Genomic DNA, 16367 nt, shown 5'->3' on the forward strand with positions numbered 1-16367 from the left:
GCAGAGACACAGAGATGGGTTGAAAGAGTGGGAGGGGACAGAAGGAGGAAGAGAGAGAATTTCCCAGGTTTTATAAAGAAAATGGTAGAGAATGATGGGTCCCCAGGTGGTGTTATTTCATCAGGACTTTGAGTCTGTTAGCAGGGCCCTCAGATTGTAATCATGAATGGGCCCTAGCAGGTTGTGCAGGCCACCTCCAAAGCCACAGCTCGTGGGGAAAGATGTGTTAAGGACACAGAGAAAGTTCAATTAGACTCATTAGTGAGAGAATGCTGAAGACAAATACAGTCCCCACAGTGCGACTCTGGGGACAGGAAAGTAGTCAGGGAGGCTGGATGTTGTCCTTCCTGTCTTGAGTGACCTTGTAACAGTTTTTCTTTAGAGGTCCTCCAACCGCATGCTGGGATGGACAACAGCAGGGTTCTTACACACATACCAGGCAAGGGCTGCACCCTTGAGCCACACCCCCAGACAACAGACATACACCGTCTCTCCTATTATGACAGGGACCAGAGAAAGAGAGAAAGGACCACTTACTGTCCCCTGTGACGTCACAGCCGCCGGAAACATGGCCTAGATTCACCAGAGCTTTGTAAACACACTATGCTTCCTTCTGGATTTTATGTTTCTTCCGTCCCCTCCACCCACCTCAAGTGTTCTCTCTCTCTCTCTCTCTCTCTCTCTCTCTCTCTCTTTCTCTCTCTCTCTCATTTCACACTTGGCAGAGTGGAATTACATGATGCTGATGATCCACGAGAATCAGGGATGGAGCTGGAAGGGCTCAAAGAGGCTTCCTTACACAAGGGGAGTTGGTGGCGGGGAGGGGGTAATGGAATGACAGACACTTCCTAGTCTAGAAGCCCAAGATTGTTCAAGCCCAAGTGTTGTTCACCATGCCTTTTCTAGAAGCCGGACAAGGTAAGAATGACAAACAAAAGTGACTTCTTCCTTAGGGTTTCCTGAAGGAGAGGAAACCTTTGACTTTAGCCCAGAGGGACCCATTTCAGGCTTCTGAGCCTTCCATCTGCACGATGATACATGTGATAAGTAAGCTTAGCTGTAAAACGATGATTTTGTTTCAAGCCACTGTTCATGGTAGTTTGTGAGAGAAAATTAATCCAGGGTGGTGGTGTTCTCGGAGACACAGTTTTGTTTGCCACAGCTGAGGTTGGCTTAGGACTCACTATATGATGTGGGCTGGCCTAGAACTCATGATGATCCTCTTTCCTCAACCACAGTTTTAAACTGCAAAGGAATTGGGCGGTGGTGGCATATATCTTTAATTCTAGCACTCAGGAGACAGAAACAGGCAGATCTCTGAGATCAAGGCCAGCCTTGTCTACAGAGCAAGTTCTAGGACAACCAGGGCTACACAGAAACTCTGTCTCAAAAAACAAAAAACAAAAACAAAAACAAAACAAAAGAAAACAAAACAACAACAAAAAAAAACCTCACCACCACCACCACCACCAACAACAAAATTTCAAAGGAAGCACCCGCTCCTTCCTCTTCCTGGTTAATCGAACATCTATGTGTGTAGAGCTGTGTAGGTCTTGTGGGAGACAGACCTGAGTCAGAACAGAGCAATTTAAAAGCACCCACGACTTCTAGAGTATTCCTCGTGCCCCAGCCTTGTGGCCCTCTTCTCTTGGGTATCAGTTGATAGCTTGCCGGGTCCCTCTCCCATTTCAGCGTTCTGACATCATTTGGCCTCTCCCGTCTTCTAAACATCCTTGGAATCCCATGGGGACCATCTGAGTTATCCAACATTGTCTCCCTGTCTGAAGATCAGCTGATTTGCAGCTCCAATTCCATTTTCTCCCACAACGTAGATCCAAGGATTGAGATGAGGATGTCTTTGGAAAACGTGGTATTCAGTCTGCCACAGGATCAAGTGATTTCCCTTCAGGATTCGGCTTATTTAAGCAGTGCGTTCTAGTATCTACTGAGCTCCGACTGTGCCGTGTGCCAGAAGCTGGGAAGTAAAAACACACAATCCACGCACGAGTAGCAGACAAGAAAGAGGAACAGCAGTGTGGTTTGGCAGCAATGTAGTAGAGGTGACAGAGGGGACGGCGGGACACAGGTAAGAATCATCCAGCTGAGACCGTAGAAACAGATGGCGCCTGGCCCAAGTATAGTGGCTTCCCGAGAGCTTTGAGAGGGTCTCTGGGAACCCCTCAAGGGTGCTGTCACTGAGAGGTGGTACCTTTAAGAGCTGACCTTCTGGGTAGCCCTTGGGTCACTGGAGGTGTGCCTCCATGGTTATTACAGGACCCTGAGTCCCCCTCCTCTTCTTTTCTGCCTTCTGCATTCTGGATCCCGATGAAGTGGGTGGTTTGGCCCCACCATGGGCTCCTGCATGACGTGTTACCGCTGGCCCCAAACAATGGTTTGCTTGATCACAGGCTAGAGATTCCAAATCCTTGAGCCCAATTCTACCCTTTCTGTCTCTAACTCGATTATCTGCAGTATTTATTACAGTAGCAGAAAGCTAACACACACGTGGCTTCTTTCCTTCCAGGGGGCCTAAGTGTTTGGCTTCGTCTCAATGAGCAGTATTCTCTGTGCTGACTGCCACCCTCCTGGGCTGCCACGTCCTGTGGACTGAGGCTGATTTGAGGTCCTCAAAGGTGACTTTGTAGCATCAATTCCCGAATCACACCAGGGTCTGGCCTTGATTACCTCCCTGCTTTTGGCTTCTTTTCCCCAGAGCTATCTTCATTAGAGTCCTAATTAGGACAGCACCAACGAACTGGAAATGCATTTCTATAAAGCGACCGCTTCACTCAGCAGGTTCTTCGCTCCCTAGAAGGCGGCAGCAGAAGTGATAACGGAGCAGCTGTGGTCTGATGGACGGCAGCAGGGAGGGTTTGAATCCCAGGATCAGGCTGCGACTCCAACCTCTGCCGCTTCGTCTGACCTTGGGGGAGTTACCACAATTCTCTGAGTCTTGGTTTTAATTATGGAACAGGGGCTGTAGCAATCAGTATGAACTAACTGCTGCAACCAAACTTTAGGCTTCTAATGTTAGAAAAGGTTTTATCTTGCCCACATAGCAGTCTGACTTGGGCGTGCCTGATCACATAGCTCTTCTAGGGTGATTCACAGTCCACTGTGATTCGGGGACTCAGGATCCTTCCATCATAGTCCCCCAGAGTCTCTCACCTTGGCTAAAGAGAGAAGGTTAAAGTGTTTGTAGTTTTGTGAGTCAGGCTAGGCTATAGCCTACAATTCACTGGGCAGAATTCAGGAACACGCTATGCCCAATTGGGAGCAAGTGTATCTGGGAAATGCAGTCCAGCTGTGTGTCTAGGTGGGCAATCGTTTGTAGAACTGCAGTGTCTTACGAGGATAAACTTGTTTCTGGAATTAGATGAGATCACTAGGCACCTGTGCTCAGACAGGCTTAGAACACGTTTTGTGTGTGTGTGTGTGTGTGTGTGTGTGTGTGTGTGTGTGTGTGACTGTCTCAAAGAGTAACACACCCCTGAGGAAGGAAATGTAAATTAAGTGTTGTGGGAGGAGGTCTGCTTAATGTTGTATTTTAGAGCGTAGTGAGTCAGAATAAAACAGCAAGAACCAGACCATTATCCTCTGTAACAAATACTCCACAAGAAAACATTGTCCATTAGCCCTGGGCACCCTCAAAAAGAGCTCTGTGCACAGACAAAGGACCCTGGGCTGGGCCTGTGGAGCCCACAGCCCCTTTTATCGGTTTCCACTCTGTCTTGGCTCCTAATTGCTTTCCCCACCTTCAGCGCCCACTCACACACACTTGCTAATTCCTCTTACCGAGGATTATAATGGGAGCCAAATCAAGAGTGATAAAGGGTGTGGGGTGGATTAGACCAGACAAGATAATTCAGAGGAATAAATAGGGCACCATAGGCCAGCTAAAGGAGAATTAAATGCAATCTGGCTAAGGGAAGTAGCCATACTAATTGAAATGCGTGTGTAATGGGTATGCAAATGAGTGGAGCAGAGAGAGGGACTAGTAACTTCAGTGATTTGTAATCTGGTTCCTCTTGGCCCCAAGTGTGAGAGAGTCCTGCGCCATCGGCTTCCACATTCCCTCTCTCCACCCCGCCTCCTTTTCTCCCCCTCCAACACGATGGGATCATAAGCAAGAATGGAAGAAAGTCCAGCTCCCTTTTCATCTGAATCAGACTGACGATTATCTTAGGATACGTATTTCTTTTTCTTTTTTAAAGATATAATAAGTATATTATGTCTTCTCCCTTTCACCAGCCCAGTCCTTGCCTTGGAAGAAGCAGTGGGAAGAAACTATTAACTGATGCGAGCTGCTTTTAGTGACATCCTGAGGGACACATCCATCTCCCTTACATGTCCAGATGTTGAGAGCCGCAGCAGGCTTTCTGGGGAGCTCTGCAATTGTGGGGACGGGCTGGCAGGGAGCAGCTCTCAAGGTGGCCTTAGAAGCACACCCCTCTCTGAAGACATCCGTGGGGTTATTGGGAGAGAACAACCCCACTCCAACATGTTAGGGCTCAAGACAAGCTGCAAAAAGTGAGAAATAGGAGCCATTTGAAGGAAGGCGCAGGCCACACTAAATTGAAATAATGATTGTGGCTGAGGGCTCTGAGCTTTTACCTTGCCAGGAGTTATTTCTGCTTTGCCCAGGGAGGGAAGCCACAAGAGTCCTTTGATGTGAGGGTTAACTTGGACATGAAGAGGTGGGTGGGAAGGAAGGACTGCGGCTGGGGCTTGGCTCGGGTGATAGAAGAAAAGCAGAGAGGAAAGATGGTGGAAGAAGGGGCCAGGCCAGTGAGGACAGAAATGCAGGCATCAGGATCCCAGTACTGGGTCCTCTGAGGTCTGTGTTTCAGAAGGAAGAGATGTAGAGACCCAGGCAGAGAGCTGGCATTGTTGAGGTGAAGGGGACATCTTGACTTTGTCTAATTGTGCTCTTCCTTGTGGAAAATTCCCAACAGAGATCTCACAGAATGGCATCATTGTTAGAAACTGAGGCTAGAATTCCAGTTTTCCTAGCTTGGGGACCTGGCACAACTTCACTACCCACAACCCTGAAGCCTGGAAACTAGGGGTGATTAGGGGAATAATGTATGTGTCTGGCACATTATTAACTGTAACTGATATTTTAAAAAGTGCTTAGTTTGTCAGGGAGAGGACTGGAGAGGTGGGAAGGCATCCCGGAGGGGACAGCAGAAACTCACAAACATCTCTTGTCACCGGGATTTCATTTTAGCTTCACCCATGAGAGAACTCAGACAAGACACAAAGAGCGCAGTGTTGAAGGTGGGTGGAGCTGATCCCAGAGCAGGGCTGAGCTCACTCTCATGGGTGACATGGACAATGACAAAGGGGACACTGTGCCACTCTATACTTAAAGGATGCCTCATACTGTTTCTATAGCCTCCAGAACAAGCAACTTTTCCTGAAGGGCTTTGTGTTGGTCCAGATGATTGACAGGTCTGTCTGGAATGGCTGATACTGACACAGGCAATGATGAAATGCAAAGCCTCCTGCTAGACAGGGATTCTGTAAGGTTTAGTGAGGGCTTCTGCTAGACAGGAATCCTGTAAGGTTTAGTGAGGGCTTTTGGATAGTTGTTTAGGGCACTTCAGAATGTTGTGTTTCTATCCAGAGTCAGGGATCTGACTCTTGGCCTGTTCCTTTGGTCAGTAACTCGAGTCACTTGGTCCCAGGATTTACAGGCTGTTGATTGTGAGGTAGGTGTTCAGCCTGTGTCCTTAAGAGCGTCTGAAACTGAACTGGTGACCTAGCAGGGTGAAGAGCTGGGCTGTGGTCGCGGGGCTGTCACAACATGCTTCAGTCCCTTGGGCAGTTTGAATATGGCAGTTTGGGACTCAGGTACCATTTAGAGAATTATTTGGGGAGGGCGGTGAGGGAGATGGCACAGTGGATAGAACACTTGCCACATAAACCAGGCAAACTGAATTCAACCCTTGAATCCGTGGAAGGAATGAACTGACTCTACAAGGTTGTTCTCTGACTTCCACAAGTGTGTGAACATGCATCCACAGATCTACAGCACACACACACACACACACACACACACACACACACACACACACACACACACAAATAAATGAATTTTAAAAGTGTTTGTGTGTGTGTGAGTGTGTGGTGTGCTTCATAAGCCATGTGGCAGCAGATCTGTCTGTACGCATGTACAGATGCCAGAGGACTATACTCAGTGTCCAGCTCCATCGCTCTCTACCTTACTCTCTTGAGAGAGAGTCTCTCGGATAACCTGGAGCTAGGCTGGCAGTCGGCAAGCTCCAGTGATCCTCCTGTCTCCTACATCCCCCAGCACTGGAATTAAGGGTGCACCCAAAGTCGCAGCTGGATTTTTAATTAATTCTGGAGATTTGAACTCAGGTCCTCTTGCTTGCACAGCGAATACTCTTACCCGTGGAGTCATTTCCCGAGTCTGTGTGTGTGTATGTGTGCTTGCTTGCACGTGGGATTGAAGGTGCATATGTATTTTGTGAGTTCATGCTCACGTGAATATTTCTGCATGTGGAGATCAAAGGACAACTTTAGTCTTTGATCCTCACGTGCCAACCTCCTTGCTCTTTGAGACAATCTCTTCCATTGACCCAGAGCTAGACATGTAGGCTGGATTGTCTGGCCAGTAGATCCTGGGGGCGGATATCCTTGAGTACACCTCCCCAGGGCTGAGATTGCCATCAGATGCCCCCAGGTCCAACTTTTCTCCCTCCCTCCCTCCCTCCCTCTTTCTCTCTCTCTCTCTCTCTTCCTTCTCCTCCTCCTCCTCCTCTTCCTCCTCCTCCTCCTCCTCCTCCTCCTCCTCCTCTTCTTCTTCTTCTTCTTCTTCTTTTTCGTGGATTCTGAGGACGGAACTTGGGTTTTCCAAGTTCTCTACCAGCTAAGACATCACCTCAAACCCCTCACGTTTTATTTTAAAATAGTGATCATCCTACTGGGCTTCTCTGCTCCACAGAGTTCTCACGGAAGGTCTGAGACAAACTGGAGAGCAGTCCTCAAGAGAGGGTAGCATCTAGGAGATGTCCCAGGACCAGTAGGTAGGGGACTATCTCCTCTCAAGGGTAGGTAAATTGTAGAGGTCAGACACTAGAGTAACCCAGGAGCCAGGAAATTTCTAGGAAAGAGGAGGTGGAGAGAAGGCAGTGAGTAGGAAAGCCAGGATTGAAGGATTGAGCAACCTGCAGACAATCTGGGGTGAGAGTGGGGCTGAATTACCCGTGTCCACAGGTCAGAAGGGTGGGGGTCGGGTGACGACCAGGAACGGCGGTGGTCCAGGAAGGCTGAAGGCAAGGAAGCCTTGGAGGCTGCTACTGGGTCTGAAGAACATACGAACCGAGGGTGTACAATAACGCCGATGGTAAATAACATTTGTGGGGCTCATTATCATTCATTTATTCAGTAAATAGAGTGTGCCTGATAAATGCCAAGCAGGCTTTGGTGTTGAGAACAGATACATCAGGGAAGAAAACAGAGAAGCATCCCTCTCCCGTGGAGCTTAGGGATTAGCAGCAAAGAAGATTTTGTCTTTAATTGTGCGTGCATGTTCATATCTGTGAGTGTAGGGGCACACAAGCCGCACCAAGCACGTGGGCTCAGAGGCAGCCTAGCGTATCGTCCTTGTCTTCTACCTTGTTTGAGACAGCATCTCTGTTGCTGAAGTTCCAGGGATTTTCTTGTGGTCATCTTCCGCCTCACAGCAGGAGGGCTGGAATTACAGGCACATACCACTGCATCTACTGTTTGTTGGGTTTTTCTTTGTTTTCTAATGTGAGTTCTGAGGATTCTAACTCAGGTCCCTTTGCTCATGCAGCAAGTGTATTGCCTGTGGAGCCATCCCTCAGCCCAGCCCAGAAAAAAGAGTTGCCAAAATAAATATATTTAAGATGGTCTAAGTATCTATGTCTGGATCACACCTCATATTGTATCCAAAAATTGATTCTAAATGTACCAGGAATCTAAGGGTAAGAGCAACTGTGGAAGTCTTAGACACATGGAGCCTGATAGCTCACACCTATAATTGCAACACCAGGAGGCAGAAACAGAACGATTACAGGTTCAAAGCCAGCCTGGGCTACATAGATTACGGCTCAAAAAAGCAAGTTACAACAAATGGAACAGAAACTATGAGAAGAAAACAGAGGTTTTGGACCTTGGACTTGGCAACAACTCATAGTCATGACACAGAAAGCCCCAACACAAGAAGGAAACTGAGACAGATCTGTTTGACTACACCAAGTGAAAAGCATTTGTGCTTCATATGCGCGGCCAAGGGAAAACTATTTTTTTTCTGTAAACCTAGAATTTCTACAAAAGTACATTAATTGACAAGGCTGCCCAAAAAATGTAAGAGAGCACTTCAGATTTATATCTGATCAGGGCTTGTGTTTAGAAGACATAATTTCTTTAAAATGGGCAAAAGATGGAAAAAGGCATTTCTCAAAGGAAGATGTACCAATGGCTAGTAAGCATATGAAAAGATGCTCAACCTCATTAACCCCCCATGGAGATGCCAATCAAAACCACAAGGAGGTACCACATCATACACACTAGCATGTGATATTACTAGGAACAGAAAATAGCAATGGTGGCTGGGGACCGTAGAGAAACGGGAGTCTTCCCATCATGCTGGCGGGGATGTGAGATGGTCCAGCCACCCTGACGAACGATTCCTAGCAGGTCCTGGAAAGCCAGGCGAGCGCTTACCACCTAACCCAGGAATTCTATTCTTATGTGTGACTCCGAGGAGAAATGGGAACATGTCCTCATAAAAATATGTCTATGAATACTACAAGATGCAATGCAAATGGAGTTATCCACAATGGCAAACTATAAAAATTACCTCCTTCCCCACTAAGGGGTGAATGGATGGACAAAAAGTGATGAAGTTTTTTTTTTTTCTTTTTCTTTTTTTCTTTGTCCATCAAGAAGAATGACATCATGATACATGCTACCGAATCAGTAGACTTTGCGGGAAAACAGTTGTAATGGTATAGAATTAATATGCTTCCCAGTGAGAAATAGCTCCAAGCACTTAGAGATTACTAATAAAGGATAAATAGCACACAGCTGGTTCTGGTTAATGCACAAAAGGGAACCAGCCCTGAACAGAAATCCCTAGCAGTTCTGTAGTTTCACTGCCCCGTGTTACACTTTGAGCAATTAAACATGTTTCAGAGACAGAAATTTCAAGCTGTTGGACAAATGGTTAGCTTTACAGTGTAAAAACATTGACATAGTTCTCTATAGTTGGCCTAGGCTCCTTTTCCCGTGCTGCTATTGGCTTGGGTCATCCTGCCTGTGAGGCAGAATTGTCTTCTTTTCTGGTAAGAGAAGCTAGGAGTGCTCATGTAGCTAAATTCTGCTTTGTGTGACTTAATAGTTCCCAAGCAACTTTAGTGGATCCTTTATGATGTCAGTTATTACTCCTAGTTTCTCCTATATCAACAATAAATGATATATCACATGCTCCATTTGTACAAAACATCCAGAATGAGCAACTACACAGAAATGGGGGAGTAGTTGCTTGGGGCTGATGGGAAGTAGCGAGTGATTTGGGATCCTGGGGAGTGACAGCTGAAGGTGTGTGTTTTGGTGGTGATGAAAATGATTTTGCTTGACAGTAATGATGGAATAGGCCCAGTAATACACCAAAACCCACTGAACCACACACTTGAGGTGGGCAGATGGTGTGACATATGAATTCTATATCAACAAAGCTCTTAAAAATTATCCAGGCATGGTGACTCATGACTGCAATACCAACACTTGGGAGGGTTGTAATGAATTTCAGAAAAGTTTATGACCAGTAGTGATCAATGAGATGAAGAATTACTAGACCGGGCTATTTAGAGAATGACCGAAGAGGGTCTTTCCATAGAAATGGTGTTGAAGTGGAAACCAAGAAGAAGGGAGGATATGAGCAATATGAACAAAATCCCACAACACACAGTGATACCTTGTTTAACAACTCTCCTATAAGACTGTGGTGGAGCTGAGATAGCCCTGTTGCCTAGCTGCTTGCTGTCAGGCTGGAACAGGATGCCTTACTCACACGTCTGCAGGGACGCTGGTGTGGAATTGCCTGAGCTGGTGGCAGTGTGATAGTAAAGTGCCTCCCGCTGTGCCTAGGGCATAATACACGAGGGTGCTACGTGAGAACGCTGCTAGCTTTAGTATGTACTATGCTTGGGCATTTACCGAAGAGTGGGATCCTTCTGCTGATAAAAAGTAGCTCACTGGCCCTGGGGCGATGACTCAGTTGGTTGAGTGAGTCATCTATAGTTGCCACACAACTATAGAGATCTGAGTTTGATGCCCAAAACACATACAAAGCATCCAGGGGTGGTATATGGTTGTAATTCCAGTGCTAGGGAGGTGGAAACAGGCAGACCCCTGGGGCTTGTTGGCCAATCACCTTTGCTGAATCATACCCATTGAGAAACCCTGTCTCAAAAAGTGAAAGCCCAAATAAAACCCAAGGTGGGGGCCTAGGGAACACAGCTCATTGAGTAAAAGTGTTTTCTGTGAAATTCTGGGGGCCCTAAGTTCAAATCCTCAGAACTCCTGTAATAACTGGACACGTAGTGTGAACACCTGTAATTCCAGCACGCCTGCAGAAAAACTTGCGGTTAAGACAGAAAAAGTCCTGGAAGTGCATGACTGGCTAGCACAGCATTACACAGGAAAACAACTAAGATGCCCATCTCAAACTAGACAGAAGACAAGCACCAACACCCAAGGCTTCCTCCCTGACTTCCACATGTGTGCCATGGTGTGTACATGCTCATAGTCACACATATAAATGTATATTTGCTCACACATATGTATACATATGTAAATGCACATACACAAATCAGAACAAAACAAGCAATGAGAGCAATAACAACAACAAATGACACCTGAGGTACCACACCCAAGGTTTTTCCCTGGCCTCCACACACATAAATACAGCCATAAATGCATGTGGATCTATACCAACACACACACACACACACACACACACACACACATCACATCACATACAATAAACAGCATGTGGTTTTGCTGGCACCATCTTCAGACATCTTGTGTTTACCAAGCCTCATGATGGCACCATTTTCTCCCGTGTTTTGCCTTTTGTGGCTTTGTTCATCAAGGTCCAATGAGCAGAAGGCTACATCCTGTGTGCAATGTGGGCACACACTGCTTTGTATGACAGGATAGCACATAGCAATGTCACGCAATGACGCATTTCTTATGATGGATCTTTAAATGCTCCATCCTAAAGTCCCCATATTTTTCCTTAGAATATTGTGTGATTGTGCACAAGGATGCAGGGAAGAGTGGTCCAGGCTGGGAAAATAGGCGTAAGGTCCTGAGGCGGCACAGGGCTTTGAGAAGTCAGGCATGGCTGGCTGAGCTAAGTGAGCGGGAGGGGCTGGCTCTCAGGTGGTACCAGTAGCTCAGGGTGAAACTGATGCGGGTTGGTGGGTTGCAGATGTTTTGCCTGGGGTAGGGTGATGGGAAGCCTTGGGAGTCTGAAGCAAGCAAAGAGCACACATGCACTTAGGGTTTGATCGCTTCCCTCTGGCTGTGGGTGGAGAAATGTCCACAGGGGCTTGGTGTGAGTGCTGTGTTGTTTTAACAGCTCTCCGGCTTGGGGAGGCTCTGGGCTGTAATGTCTGCTCATTTCTGGAGCCTAGAGAGTCTTACCCTGGCCAATTTCAAACTACCAAGAGTTTGACAACCAGCTCTAAAATCTTGTGGAAATCAAAGCAGTCGGCTCAGGGGAGCCCCTGTGAGTCACCGCCAACAAGGCAGCATGGAAGACAAGTTCCGAGCTTCTAGGGCTGTAGGGCTGTCATAAAGGGAAGAAAACAGCATCAGACTGTGGGAAATTGTTTATCATTTTCTCTTTTAAAATATCTCTCTCTCTCTCTCTCTCTCTCTCTCTCTCTCTCTCTCTGTGTGTGTGTGTGTGCACGCATTCATACATGTGCACATGTCTGTGTGTATGAGTCTGGCCACATGCCAGCCATGGAGTGTGTATGGCAGTCAGAGGACAACTCTAGATGCCATTCGTCATCTTCCCCCTTGCCTGAGATGAAATCTCTTCTTTTGCAGCTGCATACGCCAGGATGGCTGGCTTTGAGATTCAGGGAGTCTCCTGGCTCTGCTCTGCCCTTCACAGCAGGAGCCCTGGGACTGTGGGTGTGTGCTACTGCATTTGGCTTTATGTGGACGGGGGGGGGGGGGGGATCCGAACTCGGGCCCTCACAGTTGTACAGCAGGCACTTTACCCATTGAGCCATCTCTCCAACTCAGGAAAAGCGTAAAGCTACCTCCTATTAATTATGAACAAGGTAATTGATGTTTCCGCTACATGTCATTTAATCCTCTAGTCAGCCAAAGGTTACCACTAGCCCTTAGAGAACTTTTGCACACAGCTGAAGGAGGAGCCCTTCTGCTGGGAGTCAGTAGCCGGCACACCAGTCCTGGGGCAGAGCTGGTGATGGCTTGTGGTGATTCCTTCTTCATGGGTGTGGAATAGGAAGCCACAGTGGAGAAGTGATTTGTCTGAAGAGGAAGAGGTGGAATTTGAAACCGAGTGGCTCCATCTTAAAGTCTTGAGTAATTTTCCTCAGAGCCCCATTGTGTTTTCAATGCCACCCTCTCAGAGGCCAGCTGTAAGTATGGCAGTCAAGTGTGACAGCCTGCCAAGGCAGGGAGGTGGAGAGGGAGACGCAACACAGATGTAACACGGGGAAGCGATGTTGTGTAGCAGTCCTTCCATATGGAAACATTCCATCCCAGGGAAAAGCTTCTTCAGAGTCAGGAAGCTCTGAAGGGAAGTTCTGCAACACTAAGGAAACAAACAATTTACAAGTCTCAGGAAGTCCCTGAATCTTACTAGATTTGCAAGGTTTCTCTATCTTCAACAGTTAGGACTGCTGAGAGAAGCTCTCAGAGCTGCGATTTGCCAGCAAGTTTTGAAAAAAGCTCTGGGGTTTCAGCTTTTCTGGGTCATCATTATGCATGTTGGGGAGGGTTTTCAGTGCTGCAGTGACTTTTGTGTCTGCCACACTTCTGCAAGGAACCTTTTATGTCCACTGCTCATTGGTTCATGAAGTTGGATTTCAGTGTTGGATTGTTACGTTGGTCTGCCACTGGCTCCTTATCTGGAGTGAGTAGACATTTGTCCATGATTCTCAAGGAATACTGTCACCCAACACATGAATTTTAGGTTTCGATGACAACATTTTATCCCTAATGCTGTCAAAAATCTAGACAAGGAGAAAGTTCTAATAATATCAGCAAATAATCTTAATAATAATCATCCAACAATTCAGGTGATGAACATCTATTTTTCAGAAAATAATCCAAATATCTTTGTATTAATTTCAGAAGAAAAAAATAGGCTGATATTAAAAATGAGAACACTGAGTCTTGGAGAGAATAAGCAGCAAGTCCACAGTCACCCAGCTAGAGAGTGAGGGGCATCCACAGCAATGAATAGTATGGCATTTCAACACAAAGTCCAATGGAGTGTGAGCTCAACCTATGGGTAAAACCATCCTATTAGTGTGCCCGCTCTCTCCAGAGATCTTGGGCATGATTCTGGATCAGAGGATGCCAGGTCACTTCCGAAAACACGCAGGAACATGACATCTAGCCTGTTATATGGAGGCCATTTTCTCATCCGTTCCTCAAGTACTGAGGCAGTGGAACTCTAATAGTGAGTAAGATGTTGCTGGTGGCATTTTGATTTACTCAGCATTTCTCTCTGTACCCCCCTTTGCTGACACCCAAGCTCTCCAAAAAACTGTGGTGCTTACATGGTTCGTTGTTTCACTAAGTAACTATGGGAAACAGAGTCTGGATATATGGAGGGTATCAGGTTGCTGCTTCCCTTTTTCATGCCCCAAATATGACCTCCCCCTCCCCACACTGGTTCCCAGGGCCAACAGAGTTAGGAGTGTCCACAGCAGATTTCCTGGACAGCATTGGGTTGGCTCTTCTCTTCTTCATTTATAGTCTTCCTATTTTTGACATGGAGTGAGAATCTGTAGGGCACTTCCCAAGAGCAGGGCCCTTTCCTGGCTTTGGGAAGAGTCAAGGATTAGACTGAAAGGGTTTCTTCTTATTTTTTCCCAAGGAAGTGGAATTCAAATTGGAACCATATGTCTGGTTTTTCTGAGCTACAGAGCAAGGCTAGAACAGGGTCTCCAGCAGCTGGCTCTTTGTTACCTCCCTGTTAGCTTGGCTTTACTTTTTCTGTGAATGAGAAGCTGGAGGTACAGCCTGTTCTGTGCAAGAACTCCCTACTGGTGATGGATGGTGTAACAAGATGTCCAGGAATATGTGTGTGTGTGTTACGAGATACACGTGCACATTTGCACATGTATATGCATATGTGTGTGTATAAGTTATGTGCACATTTGTAATTTAGGCCATTTTGGAAGCCTGAGGCCAGGCTATGATTTTGATATAAAGTGAGTTCTCCCTCCCCCTGTGTCCAAGGCTCATATGTTGGAAACTTGGTCCCCAGCTGGTATATGCAAACACTAAGAGGGCAAATCATGGAGTTCTACCTTCAGCAATGGATTCCCTCTTTGGTGGAGTCATAATCTGATGGCATTTGAGGGAAGCAGTGGAGAGTGAGGCCTGGTTGGAGGAAGGGTGTCTTGTCCCTGGTCCAATCTTGTCTTGCTCTTTTCTTATGGGTGACTGAGGACAAGCATCCTACTTCTGTTCCATACTCCCATCAAGATGTGTCTTCCAGTAGTGTTCTGAAAGCGGTGGATTCAGGAGACTGTGAATGTATTCTCTTAGGCGTTTGTCCCAGCAAGTCTGACTGGCACAGGCATGGCTCTCTTGTTCTCCATTCACATGCTTTATTTTAATCAGTTTCTTTTCTAAATTTAGGCACAAGTATGTGTAATATGTTGTGCTTATTCTCTCGTGTCCCTACCTTCCCTTTTCCCACTGCCTGTGGTGGTTTGAACAGTTGCCCACAGCAGGTGGGCACTATTAACAGGTGTGGTCTTCTTGGAGGGGGTGTGGCTCTGTTGGAGGAAGTGTGTCACTATGGGAACTGGCTCTGAGGTCTCATATGCTCGTTATGCTCAGTGTGGCTGTCTCCTTCTGCTGCCTGGGGATCTAGATGTAGAACTCTCAGCTCCTTCTCCAGCACCATGTCTTTCTGAATGCTGCCATGCTTTGTGGCTTGACAATAATGGACTAAGCCTCTGAAACTGTAAGACACCCCATTAAATGTTTTCCTTTGTAGGAGTTGCCGTGGTCATGGTGTCTCTGCACAGCACTAGAAACCCTAATTAGGACACCACCATTTGTCCATACATAGTTTCACGTCTACTTCCATGTCATGTACACATACATAACTGTGTATCTGTATAAAATTTAGGAACTGTATGTAGATGGAAGTTTCTGTCTCACCCAGTCACGTAGCCATTCAGTACCAAAGAAACACAAAGAGACTTTTATATTAATTATAAACTGTTTGCCCTATTAGCTCAGGCTTATCACTGTCTAGCTCTCACAACTTAAATTAACCCATCCCATAATTCTTGACTATGTTTAGTCACAGGACTTTTCTCAGTGAAGCACTCTCATCTTGTTTCCTCTGCTTCTGGATGACAACTGTGTCTCTCCCCAGAATTCTCTTAGTCTGATTGCCCTGCCTATATTTCCTGCCTGGCTACTCACCAATCAGTGTTTTACTAAAACACTACAAGTGACAGATCTTTACAGTGTACAAGAGCATTGTCTCACAGCAAGGAATCACAAACAAAAAACATTAATTTATTTTCTGAGATGGGTTGAATTTGCTTCATATGGTTGCCTCTATCTGTATCCATTTTTTCCTGCAAATAATGTATAACTTTGTTTTCCCTTGTGGCTGCAAATGTTCCAATGGACTGGTGTATTTGGCACATTTTACTTCTTTTTTTAAAGATTTATATATATTATGCGTATGAGTACTTTGCCCATGTGTGCATATGGGCATCACATGTGTGTCTGGAGCCATTGGAGATCAGAAGAAGGCCCTGGATCTTCTGGAATTGGAGTTATAGATGTTTGTGAGCCGCCATGTAGGTGCTGGGTATCAAACGTGGGTCCTCTGGAAGAGCAGTCAGTGATCTTAACCATTGAACCGTCTGTTCAACTCCTAGTCCATTTGCTTTACCCATTCCTCAGTTGTTGGACTCCTAGGTTGGTTTAATAATTTAGCTATTGTGACCGGTACTGTAATAAGCGTTAATGTGCAAATGTCCCTGAGATAGGGAATGTAGCACAGTGCCTGGTATGTAGAAACCGCTTCATGCTTACTTGGCACATAGACGAATAAA

This window comes from Myodes glareolus, chromosome 3, assembly GCF_982192425.1.
Source record: "Myodes glareolus chromosome 3, mMyoGla1.1, whole genome shotgun sequence".
NCBI lineage: Eukaryota > Metazoa > Chordata > Mammalia > Rodentia > Cricetidae > Myodes > Myodes glareolus.